We start from the raw sequence: 19,531 nt of genomic DNA, 5'->3' as shown, positions 1-19,531 counted from the left end.
TGCAAAAGAAGACAGTGACAAAGTGCTAAAACTAGTGTATGTCACTTATTGAAAAGTACAAATTGTCCAAGATGTAATACTTAATTATAGAGATTGGGGTGGGATTTTAACTTGTGCTCCCAACTCAGGTACTTTCAAAGATCCCACTCTGAGGTTTTACCTTTCACAGCCTTCTGACCCTTATTTTCAACACAGATGATCCATCAGCCATGCCCCTTTAATTATGAATCTTTGTGGTTAGGAAAATTCAAAAACAGCTGGTTTTGCAAGATTAGCATAAACAAATAAAAAATTGTGTGTGATTTTAAGGACTAGTATTGGTATGGGGCCCAAGATTATGGTTCTTCCCTTTAGACCTGAAAGTAATTTACTTTAAAGTCATTGACACTGGACACTATCTGTAGCATTATATTTCACCAGTTTTTAAGAGGGCCTTAAATAACTGAGATTAGAACAGATTCAGGGTGATATGGGAAGTAACTAGAAAGGATAATTAAGAAAATATCCTCTTGCTAGGTTCAGCTTGGATTTTAACCAAATAAATTCAATCACTTCTCATGAGAATGTGCGGGAGGGAAGGGGGAATAAACACAACGGCAAAGCAAAGTGCAGCTCTGTTTAATCCATATAGACATGTCTGCTCAAATCCCTTTGCTAATGTATTTCTAATTCAGATAGACTAACTCATCCTGTAATGAGAGTTCCTGTGAAAGTATGGTGCATTTTTAGTATTCTTCAAATGTATTAAATATCCCCATGCTTTTTTTAAAAGGTTTTAACAGCCAATAATATATGCAACCTTCTGAGATATGCAGGTTTGCTTGTCTGTATAATGGGCCAGTCTATTTAGAAGAAATGTCCATCTTCTAGACAATGCCATAGAAAAAACAAGCTTTACTACTGGGGAGTTACAGAACTACTCAGGATGTCTCTTCTGCCTTTGCCCTTCTAGCCCATGGGAGTTACGCCAAACCTGGTGCTGAAGTCCTTTCTTTTCCAGCCTCAGTAGGACCCCAACATTTGCTTATAGCAAGAAAAATGCTGGAGAATGACAAAACTATTATGCCTCAGTAGCTGGAGAAGGGAGTTTGATATTTTTACGCCATTCACTGGAGCTGGTGATAGAGACCCAAAACCCACTGCTGTTGTGGAAGACTCCCATAAATAAATACAGAGCTTCTTCTTCCCCCTCTTAATTTCTCTATTTTAGGAAACACTATTTGGCCCAATATGTCCTGCTTTTTCTCCCTGCAGATCTCCATTTTGGAGCTGTCAACTGATAATGATGCCCCTTGGTGTACAGCCCTTCAAATTCCTTCCCTGTCATTCAGCCTTGGAAGAATCTTATGCTATGCTGGGACCATTATCAGTACTGACATACCTGAGAGTTCAACAGTCCTGAGTACGATCCCAGAAAAACTCCCAAGATTCTCCTGAAACTCATGATTAAAAAAAAAGAGTAAGTTAAGTGTTTTGAAATCTCTCATTTTTCAGCTCTACCTACACACCCCCAACATGTGCAGGACAATTACAGGTTGAAAGTTCAACCTTAGAGACATATGTAATGTACACAGAAATATGGAGGCCCAGGTTCACTGATGCATCTACTCCCAGACTCACCTCCAACTCCTTCCCTCCCCTCTTCCTGCCAAGAGCCATCATCAACTACCTGTCTTGAGTATTGCTGACCCCAAACATTCAAAAAAGCATGTGACAGATCTCAGGACACACAAGATAGGCTTGAAAACCATGAGATTTTTAAATAGCCCAATAAATGTTGGGCAATTTCCCTTTGCCTCCTAGTTTCTTAAACACTAGAGGCGCTTACATTCTATTTTCAAGCTCTCTTCTGCAAACTTGAAACCTAGAAACTTATTTTTTTTTTAAAAATGAAGATGAGATCCTCACATAATCACACAAATGTAAGAACATAAGAATGGCCATACTGTGTCAGACCAATGATCCATCTAGCCCAGTATCCTGACTTCCAAAAGTGGCCAATTCCAGGTGCTTCAGAAAGAATGAACAGAACAGAACAGGTAATCATCAAATGATCCATCCCCTGTTGCCAATTTCTAGCTTCTGGCAAACAGAGGCTATGGACACTTCAGAGAAACCCTGCCCATCCTGACTAAAAGCTATTGATGGGCTTATCTCCTCCATGCAGTTATCTAGTTCTTTTTTGAACCCCATTATAGTCTTGGCCTTCACAACATCCTCTGGCAAAGAGTTCCACAGTTTGACTGTGTGTTCTGTGAAGAAATACTTCCTTTTGTTTGTTTTAAACCTGCTGTCTATTAAATTCATTTGGTGCTCCCTAGTTCCTGTGTTATGAGGAGGCGTAAATAACACTTCCTTATTTACTTTCTCCACACCAGTCATGATTTTGTAGACATCTATCCTATCCCACCTTAGTTGTCTCTTTTCCAAGCTGAAAAGTCCCAGTCTTATTAATCTCTCCTCATATGGAAGCTTTTCCATATCCCTAATTATTTTTGTTGCCCTTTTCTGTACCTTTTCCAATTCCAATGCATCTTTTTTGAGATGGGGTGACCAGATCTGCATGCAGTATTTGAGATGTGGGAGTACCATGGATTTATATAGAAGCAATATAATATTTTCTGTCTTATTATCTACCCCTTTCCTAATGATTCCCAGCATTTTGTTAGCTTTTTTGACTGCCGTTGTACATTGTGTGGATTTTTCAGAAAACTATCCACGACTCCAAGACCTCTTTCTTGAGTGGTAACAGCTAATTTATACCTCATCATTTTGTATTTATAGTTGGGATTATGTTTTCCAATGTGCATTACTTTGCATTTATCAACATTGCATTTCATCTGCCATTTTATTGCCCAGTCCCCTAGTTCTGTGAGATCCCTTTGTAACTCTTTGCAGTCTGCTTTGAACTTGACTATCTTGAGTAGTTTTGTATCATCTGCAAATTTTGCCACCTCACTGTTTACCCCTTTTTCCAGATCATTTATTAATATGTTGAACAATACTGGTCCCACTGCAGACCCCAGGAGAACACCACTATTTACCTCTCTCCATTCTGAAAACTGACCATTTATTCCTATCCTTTGTTCTCTATCTTTTAACCAGTTACTGATCCATGAGAGGACTCCAGGAGCTGGGAGGGACCAGAGTCACAGACCAGCTTGATGATGCTCATAAAAATAATGCACTGTTGAGCAATACTACCATCCCACATTACCCATCCCACACAAAGACTCCAATGTCCACTACAGAAGCCTCACATTCCCCAAGCCAGCAACTTCCCATCTTCAGCCTGCATGAAAGGAGGCTATTTCTGGGTTCCTAGTCCCTTAACCCTACCTCACTGCACCATGATGGGTGGAAGGCTGCTCCTGTCCAGCTAGAGATGGATCAGCCCTACTGAACTGTATCTGTTAGAGGGCTCTGCCTCTTCAGAGAACACAGGGGTCCTCACAGTGCTACAGGCAGCTGATATGGCTGTCTGTAACAAACCTGCCTCTAGCCGCCAAAAGGGAGAACAGCATGCAGCTCAGGCATGATTCCTAAGCAACCTGTGTTTTACTGCGAGAGCCCCCACAAACTGGTCTAAAATCACAACACTCGAGATAATATCAGTAGTGTTGACAACACTGTATTACTCCTATCAGCATCATCAAGCTGGTAAATGTCTATAACCCTGCCCCCTCCCATCAGAATAAAATGCACAGCCACAAACTGTGTATTATAATTGACTCTGCAGAGAGCTCTTTTAAGGGAATATTATTCTGCTTTCAGTAATCTGCTACCCAATCTTTTCTATATCAAGAAGAATGTTGATTAGTTGATCTGTTTATTAAATCTAATTGTCTATTAAAAGATAAATTTTGCCAACACACTGTTTAGCTGTAACAATACATGGGGACATAAGTTTCTAGCACCGATGCTCCTCCCATGTATTGTCCTAACAGCCTCTAGCAGAGGCCCTCAGTCCCCTTCTATAAAAGGAGGAGTTACAGAAAACCTTCACTGCCTACTACAGCTTCATAACATTTCCTGCACTTCACAACAATCATTTGCACTCCTCCCATGCCCGTTTAAATTTGGACACCCTCTAAAATGACTTGATTGGAGGCCAGGTGTGATCTGATTTAATAACGTTCGTTTTGGTAGCAAATCTCTTTATTTAATTTGATGTCAGATTTCAGATGATGTTAGGTTTGATTTGTTTTGACTGCCATACTGATTGACTTTGTCCTGTCAGCATACTGAATATCTTCTTTAGCTGTCCATTACCACAATACTCACCTCATTTATCCTTTTCTTTATCTCCTCCCTTTCTACACATCGCCATCTTCCTTTTCCTTATTTCAATAATTTTTAAAGTGTCATGGTCATGAAAAGTGCTGAATGTTCAACCCAGAGAGTGAAGACCATTCTCTCTCTCCACAGAATAGGTACAACATGAGTCTCAGATGTGTTGTGTAGCTCATGATGACCAACCAATGTGTCTCAATTCTGATTGGGGTGGATTAACCTTAGAAGTAAAAATTCTAATTCACCGTAAATGCTCATTCATTCCCTAATTCATGTCGAGACTGCTAGCAACAGTGTCATTTGTTCTAGTGCTTGTTATATTATGTTTTATGTCACTGATCTCTTTAAAAAATTTTTAAAGATGCACAGAAACCAGGTACTTTTTTCTTCTAGTTATACATCTAATTAAATCAAATCAAATAAATATTGTATATGACTCATATTTTAACTGGACATTATCAACCACAGTGATTCACTGAGTGGTAAATCCACACTGTCCCTCTCCAATCCAGAGCATACTTGAAATATATTTTCCTTTTAAAATTCAAGTACCTGATATCAGAGGAGAATAATGAGAAAATGCAGATTATGAATCAACTATTGTAATGTGGGTCCATGATGAGAGAATGAGTATCCCACAATTAGATCATCAGAACAGGTGGACCCTTTTATAAGTAATACCACCACACTTTTGCATTCAAGAGAACATGTTATCATTTAGGTGCTTCATTGTTACTCTGTAAAATGCAACAGATGACATGATGCTACTTAATGATGGAATGAAAATTCCTTGACAGAAAATTTATAGTGGAAAAATCCAAACTGAACATTTAATATTTAAATTAAACCAGCTCTCTTAACTGAAATGAAGAGGAAAACTGCTGCAAATCAAATGATCTTGAAAGAGGTTTTTAGACCACTGTTTACAAAAAAATACAAACAAAAACAGCAGGATGTCAGCCTTTCTGAGGAAAAAAAGCTATAACAACACAATTGCTTTGTAGAAAGACACACTTGTATTACACATTCCTAGATTTTTTAAATACATACCAGTATCTAGGTGTATAACATGTTTTGCGACAGTCATTATACAATGAAAGATACAAGAAAAATAATTTCCAGAGGGGTAGCTGTGTTAGTCTGTTTTTAGCAAAACAGCAAGAGTCCTATGGCACCTTAAAGACTAACACATTTATTTGGGCAAAAGCTTTTGTGGGCTCAAACCCACTTGCATCTGACAAAATGTGTTTCTGCCCATGAAAGCTTATGCCCAAATAAATTTGTTAGTCTTTAAGTTGCCACAGGACTCTCGCTGTTTTAAGAAAAATAAAGTTTTTGGTTGTGTTAAATCTTAAAGTAGTAACAGTACAGTGGGTGCAAAGATGGATCAAGCCTCCATTCATATACACTTTGTAGATTTTCTGCTATATTTCCTATGATACAAGTCAATGTATTGTTAAGTGTTTGTGGATGTAACGCAGACATAACTGTAGAAAGCTGTCTGTCATTGTTGTGGGTTCTAATGGTTAGATCTTTTGAATGGACCTGCCCAGGTGCATCTCTGAGCCTGCAAGGATCCAGTTCCAGGATCTAGGGTTAAGAATATTAAAAAAGGATTTTTAAAAATACATCAGGAAGAAATAAATTCCTAGTAGTGATATACTAAATAGGGTAAAATTGCAAATCATGATGCAGAAAAGGCTAAATACGATGACTCAGGTAGCCAATATTAAATAGGTTAAAAACTGGATAACAAATCACAGAAAGTAATTGAAAATGGGGAATCATCAATGGGAATGTTTCTAGAGAAGTCTCTTGGGGAATCCCTTCTTGACTCAGCAACTATTCAGTATCTTTGTCAATTATCTGGAAGGAAACAAAATAAATGCTGATAAAATTTGCAGATGACACAAAAATTGGTGAAGTGGTAAGTGATGGAGACAGGTCAGCTATACACAACAAAATGGATAATTTGGTAAAGTGGGCTCATTTGAATAAGTATTTGACTACAGCCAAATGAAAGACCATGCATCTAGGAACAAGAATGTAGGTCACCTTTAAGGATGGAAGACTATTTTGGAAATCAGTGACTGAAAGGGATTTAGGAGTCATGGTGGATAACCAGCTAAGAATGAACTCCAGTGTGATATGGTAGCAAAAGGAGCTAATGCAATCATTGGATGTATAAGCAAGGGAATATTGAAAGTAAGGAGGTGGTATTACTGCTGTATATGGGATTAGCGCTACTTTTACTCAGTTCTGGTGTCTGCACTTTAAAAGGATGCTGACAAATTGGAAAAGGTTCAGAAAAGGAAAGCAAGTATGTATATGGTGGGGAGCACATGACTAAACCCCAGGCCTGCGGGAGATATAAGAGAGCCTGTAATCAGAGAGAGGGAGAGTTGGAGGCAGACTCAGGGAGAGCTGACCTGGAGTCAGTGCTCCACAAAGAGCAGGGAGCCAGTCAGGGAAAAGCCTTTGAGGACTGGAGCCTGTGTTGATCAAGGGAATCATTTTGTTTTGATGTCACTTATGAGGGTTGTGTCTGGACAATAAATTGTGCCCTGAGTTAAGGGTCTGAGCACGGCATGGCACGTCTTCCTTTTGGGCTGGTGAGACAGCTACCATCTGACAGAGGGTAATTAACCACTGGAATAATTTACCTAAAGCTTTGGTGAATTTTCTGTTACCTGAAGTCCTTAAATCAAGATTAGATATCTTTCTAAAAGATATGCTATAGCTGAAACAGAAGTTATGTGCTTGATGCAGAAGTTATTGGGTGAGTTTCTATGGCCTATATTATGCAGGAAGTCAGATTTAGATTATCTTGATGGTCCCCACTGTCCTTAAAAAAAACCTATGAATGTAGCCCTATTGAACAAGTCAGTAATAGCTAATGATTAATGCCTGCGACTTGACTGTCTTACTCTGTGTTCAAGTGAGCAATGATATCTGCATCCATTAAAGATCTACTTCTGCCACCATATTATGTATGGCACATTGCACTCAATACCAGTTTGGGTGTAGAACAAGGCAGCATTGGGTATTATTTGTAACTGAGATTAAGAGTAAAAATGTTCCCTTGATGTTTAGAATCTACATAGATTAACTGATTTACTTCCTGGTTCAAGTCATGGCTTTTACAATAAAATTATTATTACTTAATTAGTATTTTATATTCACTTGCAGTGCCATATGTATTTATGGTGCTTCTTATAGGACTGAGTTCTATTTAGTGCTGAGCACTCTCTCCTGAATCCAGCATGGTATTTATAAATGTGAATAGTTCCACTAACGTCTTTGGTACTATTCACAGCATGTAAAGATATGCATGTGCATAATTCTTTGCATGATCATAGTCTAATAAACCTCATTACTACTTTAATTTGCTCCCACAAGAACTGAGAATTATTTTGAAACAGAAAGACAAATGGACATATTTAAATTTTAAAAGTCCACATATGTAGTGGTCTAATTACACACAGAATGTTATTTAAGACAACATTTTTGAGTTTCAGTAATGCACATATGTATTACTCTCCTGACCTTCTTTACTGTCAAAATATTTTGTTTCCAATGTTGTAAAAATGTAATACACACACACAACTTTTTCACAGGCTGAGCTGTCTACATTATGCCAATTTTAAATGTAGTATATAGGTTTTTCTTTTTCTTTTTAAATGGTTGAGTAACAATATATAACCCCATGAAAACAGCAGTTTACAATGGCCCTTAGCTACAGCACTGTGAATAGTGCCTGTATAATTTTATTTGGTCAAGAAAAAAACTTGTTTAAGTGATGTAATAGACCTTACCATCAAACTCCCTTCCTTTTTGCAGATTTGCACATGTACCGTTTTTTATATGCCAATGACTGCTTTTGTAAAAAAAAATGCTGCCAAAAGGACTCTTTGATGAATGGTGGTAAATTCAAATGCCTATCACACTACAATTTTCAGGGGGAAAAGAACAAACGCAAATCCATAATAAATTAGGGCATATATTTGCCACTGTAAGGATGGGCCAAATAATCACAGCATCAAACATGGAACCCCTCCAGCAAGCCTACCCTTTCTATTCATGTCTGTGCTAATCACTGGGAGATTTAACACAAAGTACTTTACCACGAGTGAGAGACTTTTTGAATGACATTAATGTTCAACAATCTCCAGAATGTACATATGAAAATTAAGTTTAAATTATACGAGGTAACAATGAATAGTCCCAGTAAATAGGCTATATGCTCAGTGAAACACTTGTAAAAGGCAAGGGGCAAAAGAGGTTGAATCTTTATCTACAACAATTCAGTAACTTGCATCCAGGCCACATGTGCTCCTGCTTGGGATTGGAGAAAACAACAGAAAGGGCCCCAACAGGCTTTAGGCCTCATGAATCTGCATCCCGAATGTGAAACTATTAGTCATGTCCTTACCCCGTTCCCATCATGTCCATTCCTTCCTCCACATTCCATATCTGTAACATGCTGCAGCATACACAAGGTCGTGGAGGCCCCCTGCAAGAAGTCTCCACTGCCTGGATCTCAGGCAGAGCACAAATACAGTCTTATGCTGCTGTACCAGGGCTTCCATTAGGAAGCAAGGCTACTCAGGTTTAGTTCATAATTTGGCATGACTGACTCTAGTGCATTAAGTCTTCCTTTCACCAAGGGCCTGGCTCGAGCGGGTCTTGCGAGAGGGTGCTCCCTGCCCCCTCCCTCAGTCCCAGCCCTCTGGTGCTTTCCATTGGGCCCCAGCCCCACCGAGGCCCCCAGCCTCCCTCTCCCCACACACCGAGCTGGCTGCATGACCTGCAGCCAGTCCTCTTTCGAACCGCACCGAGGGACCATCTCTACATGCTTGTGCTGCACACCTTTCACTTCCTCACCCTCGTGTCCCGCCCTGACACCAAGTGGCGGGACCTGTTGCCACCTACAGAGAGCGAGGATCCCCGGTGGGCCAGTCTGTACTCCACCCTGACACCTGCCCCTATTGTGGCATGAGGGAGACCCTGGCGCACATCTATCTCAAGTGCGCCAGGTTGCAGTCTCCTTTCCGGCTCCTCTAGAACCTCCTGCTGAAGTTCTGGCTGCACTTCTCACCACACCTGTTTGTATACGCACACCCCATCTGTGGCCCCAAAAAGTCACGGGACCTCGTCGTCAACCTCCTCATAGCTCTGGCCAAAATGACCATCTACAAGACCAGGGAGAGGAGGTTGGCAGGGGGGCACACTGCGACTGTGGGCCTACTTCTGTTCCCTTGTGCATCCGCTGGCTCCCTTGACACCTTCCGGGGGCGTTGGGCACTGTCTAGGGCTCTCTGCTCAGTGTCCCATTCTCGTTTTCTTCATTTGATCCTGTGACCCTCACGCCCCTTCTTGGTTTTTCATTAATTGTCCCCCATAATCAATTGTATCCTGGGCTCAGTGACTCCTCCCCTTAGGCTGGGGGAGAGGCCTTTAGCAGTTACAAATAGACCAAGGGACTAGCACCAAGTAGACAAAGCAGACAGTTTAATCTCTCTGATGCTGATGATTTCCTGCTGAAAGGAATTTGCTGATGGTGAAGGGCTATTCCTACATTACCCCTTGCTCAAAGCAAGGGACTTCTTCAGAGACTGGTCAGCCCTAGGACTTTGTCCTCATCTGCTTCCTGCATCAGGCACTGTTTGGCTGGACCAAAGAGTCAGGACCTATATCTCTTCTCAGAATTTAGGCATATGAATAAATGAATATAGAATTTGCAAATTTTCAAGTGACTAGAAATTATAGATAATGGGGGAAATCTTGAAATTAATCAACAAAAATATATTAATAGGATTTTCATACCTAAATACTTTTAAGGATCTTCCCTAAGAGTGAGGCCATATATGTCCATTACATTTATTTCCAGATACTCTAAAGCAGGTGAGTGAAGCACTGCTCCTTGTCTGTGACTATAAATTAATTTTGTTGACTTTTCAGATTAGAAAACATTCATTTACAGCAAATGCCCTTAGATGTACAGTATTTATTAATAAGTTCCTTTATTTGGTTCCAATAGGTGACAAATGTGGGATTCTTCTGCCTGTGTTGCAATTCATTCTCCCATCTCTAGGTACAACTAAGCCATCTTTTCTCAGGATGACTGTTATCCATAAGAACAGCCATACTGGGTCAGACCAATGGTCCATTAGCCCAGTATCCTGTCTTCCAACAATGGCCAATGCCAGGTGTTTCAGAGGAAATTAACAGAACAGGTAGTCATCAAGTGATCCATCCCATTGATGGACCTATCCTCCATGAATTTATCTATTACTTTTTTGAACCCTGTGTGGCAAACGGCCGGCTTCATCCTAGTGGGTCTCATGCTTTTGCCCCTAGTAGTGGGCCAGGGCATCACCAGTTACCCCATCTCCCCAGAGAGGGGGGTAGGAACCCAGGCACGCCTGCTCCTCTGATTCCCAGCCCAGGGGTCCTATAAGCAGCAATTTTGTGCTGCTAGCATCATATTCACAGCTGCAGTCTTTCCCCTGGGCTACTTTCCCCCCTCTGTCCTTCTGGCTCCTCAGGCCCTGCTCCCTTGCTGCCTGGGGGGTATCACAGGCCTGCTTAGGCAAGCTTCCCCCTCCTAGGCCCAGTACCTTTCTCTGCATTCTCCTCTGCTCCTCCACACAATTCTGAACTCCACCACCACCTTCACACAACTCTGAATTAATTCATTCCTTTCTTCCTTCCTTCCTCTTTCTCTTCCTCTTCCTGCTCCTGCACTTTCTGTCTGTCTGGAGCAGAGGGTTTTTATCAGGCACCTGGCTGGGCCTTAATTGGCCTCAGATGGTCCTAATTGTCCTCTAATGACTCTGGCTAATCTGCTGGGAACAGAGTCCTGAGCATTCTGGGGCTTGTGCCTGCCCACTCCATGGATTACAAATAGGACCACTCTCCTACTACCCTTTGCCCTTCTTATATCACACCCGTTGTAGCCTTGGCTTTTACGTCATCCTCTGGCAAGGCGTTCCACAGGTTGACTGTGCATTGTGTGAAGAAATATTTCCTTTTACTTGTTTTAAACCTGCTGCCTACTAATTTCATTTGGTGCTCCCTAGTTCTTGTGTTATGAGAAGGAGTAAACAACACTTCCTCATTTACTTTCTCCATACCAGTCACGATTTTATAGACCTCTGTCCTATCCCTCTTTAGTTGTCTCTTTTCTAAATTGAAAAGTCCCAGTTTTATTAATCTCTCCTCATATGGAAACTTTTCCATACCCTAGTCATTTTTATTGCCCTTTTCTGTACCTTTTCCAATATACCTTTTTTGAGATGGGGTGACCAGATCTGCTGGCAGTATTCAAGATGAGAGCATACCATGGATTTATAGAGACAATACAATATTTTCAGTATTATCTATCCCTTTCCTAATGATTCCCAACATTCTGTTAGCTTTTTTGACTGCTGCTGCTGAGTGGATATTTTCAGAAAACTATCCACAATGATTCCAAGATCACTTTCTTGAGTGGTAACAGCTAATTTAGACCCCATCATTTTATATGTATAGATGGGATTATGTTTTCCAATGTGTATTTCTTAACATTGCATTTGCATGTGCATTTGTATTTATCAACATTAAATTTCATCTGCCATTTTGTTGCCCAGTCACCCAATTTTGTGAGATTCCTTTGTAACTCTTCTCAGTCTGCTTTGGACTTAACTAACTTGAGTAGTTTTGTATCATCTGCAAATTTTGCCACCTCACAGTTTACCCCTTTCTTCAGATCATTTATGAACATGTTGAACAATACTGGTCCCAGTACAGACCTCTGGGGGACATCACTATTTACCTCTCTCCATTCTGAAAACTGACCATTTATTCCTATCCTTTGTTTCCTACCTTTTAACCAGTTACTGATCCAGGAGAGGACCTGCCCTCTTATACCAAGACCACTTACTTTGCGTAAGAGCCTTTGGTGAGGAACCTTGTCAAAGGATTTCTGAAAATCTAAATACAGTATATCCATTGGATCACTCTTGCTCCCATGCTTGTTGAACCCCCTCAAAGAATTCTAGTAGATTGGTGAGGCATGATTTCCCTTTTCAAAAACCATGTTGACTCTTTCCCAACAAATCATATTAATCTATGTGTCTGATAATTCTGTTCTTTATTATAGTTTCAGCCAGTTTGCCTGGCACTGAAGCTAGGCTTACTGGCCTGTAATTGCTGGGATGGCCTCTGGAACCTTTTTTTTTTTTTAAATTGGTGTCACATTAGCTATCCTCCAGACACCTGGTACAGAAGCTGATTTAAATGATAGGTACATACCACAGTTAGTAGTTCTGCATTTCATATTTGAGTTCCTTCAGAAGTCTGGGGTGGATACCATCTGCTCCTGGTGATTTATTACTGTTAAATGTATCAATTTGTTCCAAAACCTCCTCTAATGACAGCTCAATCTGGGACAGTTCCTCAGTTTTGTCATCTAAAAACAATGGCTCAGGTTTGGGAATCTCCCTCACATCCTCAGTCATGAAGACAGATATAAAGAATTCATTTAGTTTCCCCGCAATAGCCTTATCTTCCTTGTGTGCTCATTTAGCATCTCAATCGTCCAGTGGCCCCACTGGGTTGTTTAGCAGTCCTCCTGCTTCTGATGTACTTAAATTTTTTGTTTTTTTTCTGTTACTTTTTGAATCTTTGGCTCACTGTTCTTTACATTCTTTTTTGGCCTTCCTAATTATATTTTTATATTTCACTTGCCAGAGTTTATGGTCCTTTCTATTTTCCTCTATAGGATTTAACTTCTACGTTTTAAAACATGCCTTTTTGCCTCTAACTGCTTCTTTTACTTTGTTATTTAGCCAGGGTGGCACTTTTTTGGGTCCTCATACTATGTTTTTTAATTTGGGGTATACATTTAAATTGAGCCTCTGTTATTATGTCTTTAAAAAGTTTCCATGCAGCTTACAGAGATTTCACTTTTGACACTATACCTTTTAATTTCTGTTTAACTAACTTCCTCATTTTTGTATAGTTCACCTTTCTGAAATTAAATGCTACCGTAGTGTGCTGCTTTGGTGCCTCCCACTTCCCCTTCCCACACACAGGGATGTTACATTGTATGATGTTATGGTCACTATTACCAAGCAGTTCAGTTTTATTTACCTCTTGGACCAGATCCTGTGCTCCACTTACGACTAAATCTAGAATTGCCTCTCTTCTTGAGGGTTCCAGGACTAGTTGCTCCAAGAAGCAGTCATTTAAGTTGTCAAGAAATTTTATCTCTGAATCCCGTCCAGAGGTAACACGTACCCAGTCAATATGGAAATAGTTGAAATCCCCTATTATTATTGAGTTTTTTATTTTTATAGTCCTCTCTAATCTCCCTGAGCATTTCCCAGTCACTATCACCATCCTGGTCAGATGGTCAGTAGTATGTCCCTACTGCAATATTCTTGTTATTCAAGCATGGAATTACTATCCATGGAGATTCTACAGCACAGTTTGGTTCATTTAAGATTTTTATTTCATTTGACTTTCTACTTTCTTTAGCATATAGTGCCACTCACCACCAGTGTGACCTATTTTCTCCTTCCAATATATTTTGTATCCTGGTATTACTGTATCCCATTGATTATTCTCATTCCACCAAGTTTCTGTGATGCCTATTATATCAATATCCTCATTTAATACGACACTCAACTTCACCCATCGTAGAATTTAGACTTCTAGCATCTATATATAAGCATTTTAAAAATTGTCACTTTTTAGCTCATACAAGAGCTTTTCAGACTAAAGTTTGTCTTTTGCATTCAATGGGATGAAATTAATTCCCCCTTCCTCATCCCGTCTTTGCCATTAATTCAGTGTTTTGTGGGCTGTTCACAAGACATTGACTATCCCAATTACATCTGTATCTCAAGCACTATTGCTCTTAGTAAAAGCAGGACACAAAAACCCCTGCAATCTAATCTGAAATTGCTCTCAGATCTTACCATTCATATAGCAGCAATACAAATAGCTGATTCAGTTTTTCAATATGTAAAACAAATATTTCATCATTAGATATTTCAGTACATTAATCAGTAGCATAGCATCAGATTTCATCCTCTATTGGTTGACAATATCCTAAACTTGAAGGGATGTAAAGACAATGATAGGATTCAATGTAAAACTACTATGAAAAGTAAGCTAGTAAAAACAGTCTCAGAGCTCATTTAAGCAACTGTTATGGTTATTACCAGATAAATGGGAAGGACCTTCCAGTGGTGATTTTCTAAGTACAGTAAATATAACAATAACTTGGTTTGCCATATTATGGATTCTTCCTTATATAATCCAAGGATCTCCTGAAAGTCACTCATTAATCCCATTAGTTTTATTGTGCAATTTGATTCCATTTTGCTTCTTAACTGCCTTTGCTTTACCTACTAACAGACACCTTTTGTGTCTATATTGTTGTTGCTATATTGTTGCTCCTTAGTTGTTTGTAATCTATATCCCTTTGAATTTGGCTGGTTTCCAACATATATGGCTATTGAACCTGAACAGAGATCATTAAGCAGCAAACATATGAAACAGTCTTTCGAGTACTTTCAATATAATCTTTTCATTTCTTTGCTCACAATAGGCAGACACAAATAGTTTGATTAAAAAGAGAAGGGGGGAAATGCAGAAATGTGTTTTATTTCTCTTGTGAATTTTATTATGCACACAGTATTATTGATGGTTATTTTAGGGAGGGGTGGTTCCATTGGGCTTGTCTGAATCCCACAGACTTTCACATTTATAGAAACATTTTAAACAGTAATTTATGTCATAGGTTGCTTCACATAATAATGACATTTATAGTTTATCATACTCACATAGCTTTATGGGTGTGTACCTTAGAGGCAAAGAAGCAAATTTTTATTAACACATGTTTATACATAATTGACCATTTGGGAAGTAAGAAGGAGAAATGGCTGTGATTTACATAGCTTAAGAAATGTCTTAGAGCACCTCACCCAGTCTGGAGCTCCCACTGTGACAGATGAGCAAATGCCCATGGGAGATGACAGCATGGTATTTATGGTATTTCCTTCTGAGACAATTAAGTAACATATGCCAAGACCATAGGGATTATCTTTGAGCTACACAGTATGTAACTCTATCTGAAATGAAATATAATATTTTATAAATTTGACAAATAGTAAGAAAGACTAAATTAATTCACCCATTTTAATAATGCTCTAACTTTTCTCTGACTTTATCAGATGTTTTCAAATAAAACATTACCTATATGTATCACTTCAGAATTATATATATTTCCCACTACAACAATCCAGTGATTAAGCCATTATATGAACTACTTTATCTAACACAACCCCCCCACTTCACACATCTATACTAAGCTGTACTAAATGCTTGGGCACTTTTTTCTTTAAAAGACTTTCAGTGAATATTAGAACCAAAATCCAATACTTATTCACAGAGATATCAGAGGCCTGGTTCTTCATTGCCTTGCACCTTGTGTGATCATTTACTTCTGTGCAAAGTGGATGCAAAATGCTACCATGCTGATCTGCCATGTAGATGAAACCAATGAAAAATCAAGCACAAGCTTCCCCAGTGGAGGGATCACCTATGATTAACAACGTAGTTCAATCTCTTGACCAAGATGACCTGCCCACCACAGAGTAGAGGGAGCAAAAAACCAGCACATGAACAAAAACACAGAGCCAGAGAGTATGTAGTAATAGATATAAAAGGGTGTCTCAGAAATTAATTTATCATTATCTGTACCCAAAAGTCTTTCAGTCTCATATCCCCATAGTTTTTTTACCTTTATGGAAAAGCTATAATTTCCTAGGAAGACGGGCTGCAGACTGTGCCTGACTCTCCCCCAACCCAGTACCTTTTGTCCAGCAGGTGTTTGTTCCTTCTTCTCACCCTTTCTGGAGCTAATTATTTTTCTTAGACTCTCCTAGTACTGCTTCAGCCTCACAGTCTTCAGAGCACTGCCTCATCCTTTTCTCCCCTCTTTGGAATGAGCTGGATATGATTATACAGGCCCAGACCCTACCTAGTCCCAGCAGCTTCTGATAGGACTGCTTAATTAGAGTCAGCTTCTTCTCTGAACCTTTCCTCCCATGTGACAATTCACTCTGTCAAACCTTGGCCATTCAGGCAGTGTCATCTCTAGTAAGACTTCCACTGAGCTGTTAATTGTGCTTGTGTGATGTGTACACTTACCTATCAGGAGCTGGACTGAAAGTAACAATTCACTTCACATATCTATAATCTTTAAAAGACACATTTTAAGAGTATAAATTGTAATTTATGCATTGTCTTTACCATTTTTTGTATTTCAATAAGTCATAGATTTAAAGCTCTTTGGGGGCAGAGATCCTCTTTGTGCAATGTCTAACAGAATGGAGTCCTGGACCATGACTGGGACTCCTAGGCACTACCAGAATACAAATGATAATAAACCTTTCAATAACATGTTATGTATTTGTCATGGGCCCGAACACAATGTAATGTTCATGGTATTATAATCTGATAAATTCCAACATTCCGACTGACTTCTGTGATGGAGGATCAGACCCCTACATAGTGAATTGTACATATAAGTAATACAGTTTTCTAGTTCCCTAAATGGAATCAAATTCTCAGCTCAAGTTTTATTCAGTCCTTAATCAAACAAATGCCTACTGAAGTGAACAACCTGTTTTGAGATTTTTTTTTCTTCAAATGCTAATGTAAGAGCGAATGGGGGGGGGAAAGGAGACTAAAATAAATCCCAGGCAAGAAACCTATTGACACTTCAAACTATTGTAAAACAGGATACAAGAGTAAAATAAAGATTGCAAAATACAAAATATATAAAAGTTATAAGATTTATTTTTCCAACGGTCATGAGTAAACTTTGAATTTCTGTTGATATATTATACCATGTGATAACAAGGTGATTCTCTAGAGAGAACATTAATGGAAATTATTAATGGACCAGTTTGGCGACTAACAGCTCCCTAATGGCTTCTAAATTAGCCCATAATACCTGGTAATGCTATATCTAAAGGGTCTCCAAGATGTATTAGATAATAATTGTAGTGATTCTATAAATAATTTGTTTTACACTGCTTACCTTAGTGTAAAGTTTGAGTAAGATTATAATGGAACTTTAGATGTTTGTTCTAGGAACCTAATTTTGATTAGTATTAAGACTCTTAACATAACAATTAACAAATGTAAAGTTGCAACAATAACTTGGTCTCAGGAATAGCATCAGGATCCTACCACATGTTTCTTTCATTGCTGGATTACCAGCCCAATATGTTAGTGAAATGGGAATCACGCCTGCTTCCTTATCTTTACAAAAAAAAAACCTCTGTTGGTCTGCATTGGCTTAGGTGGAGATAGAACCATGGTGGCATAGGGGCTGAGTAAACAGCCTATCTTTATCTGGGGCTACTGATGTGTGGAGGGTGCTATATGGTCCCTTTGCCTTTTGTCCTAAATAAATATGATTCAACTAATATTTTAAAGATATATACTCTGAAAATTTACAACTATTTTATATTGTCATATATTACAGTTATAACATTATAGTTCATATATGATAAATATTTATATGAGCCATAAAACCTCATGCTTCTTTGCATAATCACTTGGAATTAGACACACACCCCACTGCTGCCACCACCTGGGAATGCGGAAGTATAATTGTCTATTATGGGAATTTTACCACTTCCCTTGAGGAAAAGTCACTTTTGATAATAAATACTGAACCTGGTCCACTGTGTGAACTGTGATGGCAGCTTCTTATCTATTGTGCCTCTTCAGGTTCAGGTTCTGGATTTTTATTAAAAATAATCCAGATAATTGGATATGCAGATTATCACATATTTTACATATCTGGCCAATGTAAACTTCTTTTTATGTGCATGTTTGCACACAGAGAATTGTTCTTTATACATATTATGAACTGTCAGGCATATATATGGTAATATACAGTAAACAATTACATCTTTGTGGAAATACTTGAAAATATGCACTATGGCTCTTCTCTTGCACATGCCATCCTATCAAACATATTGAGATTTTTCTCAATGTAATACCTTCAAAGAACTCTCACAAAAATGCTAGGGGTATGTCTACACGGCAAAGTGAAGTTGATATAATTTCAGTCAATATTCACCCACCGAACTAATGAAGTTGTCAGGCGTGCTCACACCACACTCATTGAATCGGGGGAATGCATCCCCACCAGCCACGTTTGTATCGATAAGGAAAGCAGTGCACCATGGGTATCTATCCCACAGTGCAACTAGCCCACAGGAGCTTTTGGGAAAGTCTTTGGCCTCCCATGATGCAATGTCCTCCTTTCTCCTTTCTTCCCTCTCCTGATGTCAACAACAAACATGCAAACACTTTTTCACACCATTTTTCAAAACCTTGGCTCTGCCGTGCATATGCCATCGCTGGAAAAGCAAGGAGCCTGCTCAGTTCTGCACTATCATTGTGAGCACAACAAACACCTCGCAACTTATGCTGCAGTATTTCAAAGGGCAAGAGAACTGCTGCAGTGCAGAAAATTGTGACATTACTCACACCACTTTGCTACAAGCCATAGAACAAAATAATTTGCAGTTGCCGCTGGTTGTCGTGGAGCAGCTGAACTCAGTGGAGTGCTGTTTCTGGTCCTGGGAAACTAGCACTGACTGGAGAGATCACATCATTATGAAAATACGGGATGATGAGCAGTGGCTGCAGAACTTTCATATGCGTAAGGCCACTTTCATGGAACTTTGCGCAGAGCTGTCCCCAGACCTGAAGCACAGGAAAACTCACTTGAGACCTGCTCTGACAGTGGAGAAGCAAGTGGAGGCTAGCAACGCCAGACTGCTACCGGTCAGTTGGGAATCAATTCGGAATCGGTAAGTCCACCATGGAAGCAGCTGTGATTCAAGTGTGTGGGGCCATTAATAGACTTCTGCTAAGAAGAGTAGTGAGGTTGGGAAACGTGCAGGACATAGTGGATGTTTTTGTCATGATGGGGTTCCCTAACTGTGGTGGGGCACAGATGACACACATAGCTCTATCGTAGCACCAGACCACCTTGCCACAGAGTACATAAGCCAAAAAGGATACTTTTCCATAGTGTTGCAAGCACTGGTGGATCATAGGGGATGCTTCACCAACATGAATGTGGGGTGGTCTGGAAAGGTGCATAATACGCGCATCTTTAAGAACTCAGATCTGTTCAGAAAGATGCAAATGGGGA

The 19,531-nt window shown here is 39.5% G+C and overlaps 1 long non-coding RNA gene across 1 annotated transcript in view; it reads right to left on the bottom strand.

Moving 5' to 3' along the window:
• LOC137153755 (uncharacterized) overlaps positions 1–11,023 on the bottom strand; it is an 89,617-nt gene extending 78,594 nt beyond the window's left edge. The window contains exon 1 of the long non-coding RNA XR_010919891.1: positions 10,914–11,023. This is a non-coding gene — a long non-coding RNA (uncharacterized lncRNA). The remainder of the gene's footprint in view (positions 1–10,913) is intronic.
• Positions 11,024–19,531: the final 8,508 nt, after the last annotated feature.

This window comes from Emydura macquarii, unplaced genomic scaffold, assembly GCF_026122565.2.
Source record: "Emydura macquarii macquarii isolate MOO-44397 ecotype Brisbane River unplaced genomic scaffold, CSIRO-AGI_Emac_v2 contig_1253, whole genome shotgun sequence".
NCBI classification, from domain to species: Eukaryota; Metazoa; Chordata; order Testudines; family Chelidae; genus Emydura; species Emydura macquarii.
The sequence above is the reverse complement of the archived record's forward strand: the minus strand, read 5'-3'. Positions and strand labels throughout refer to the sequence as shown.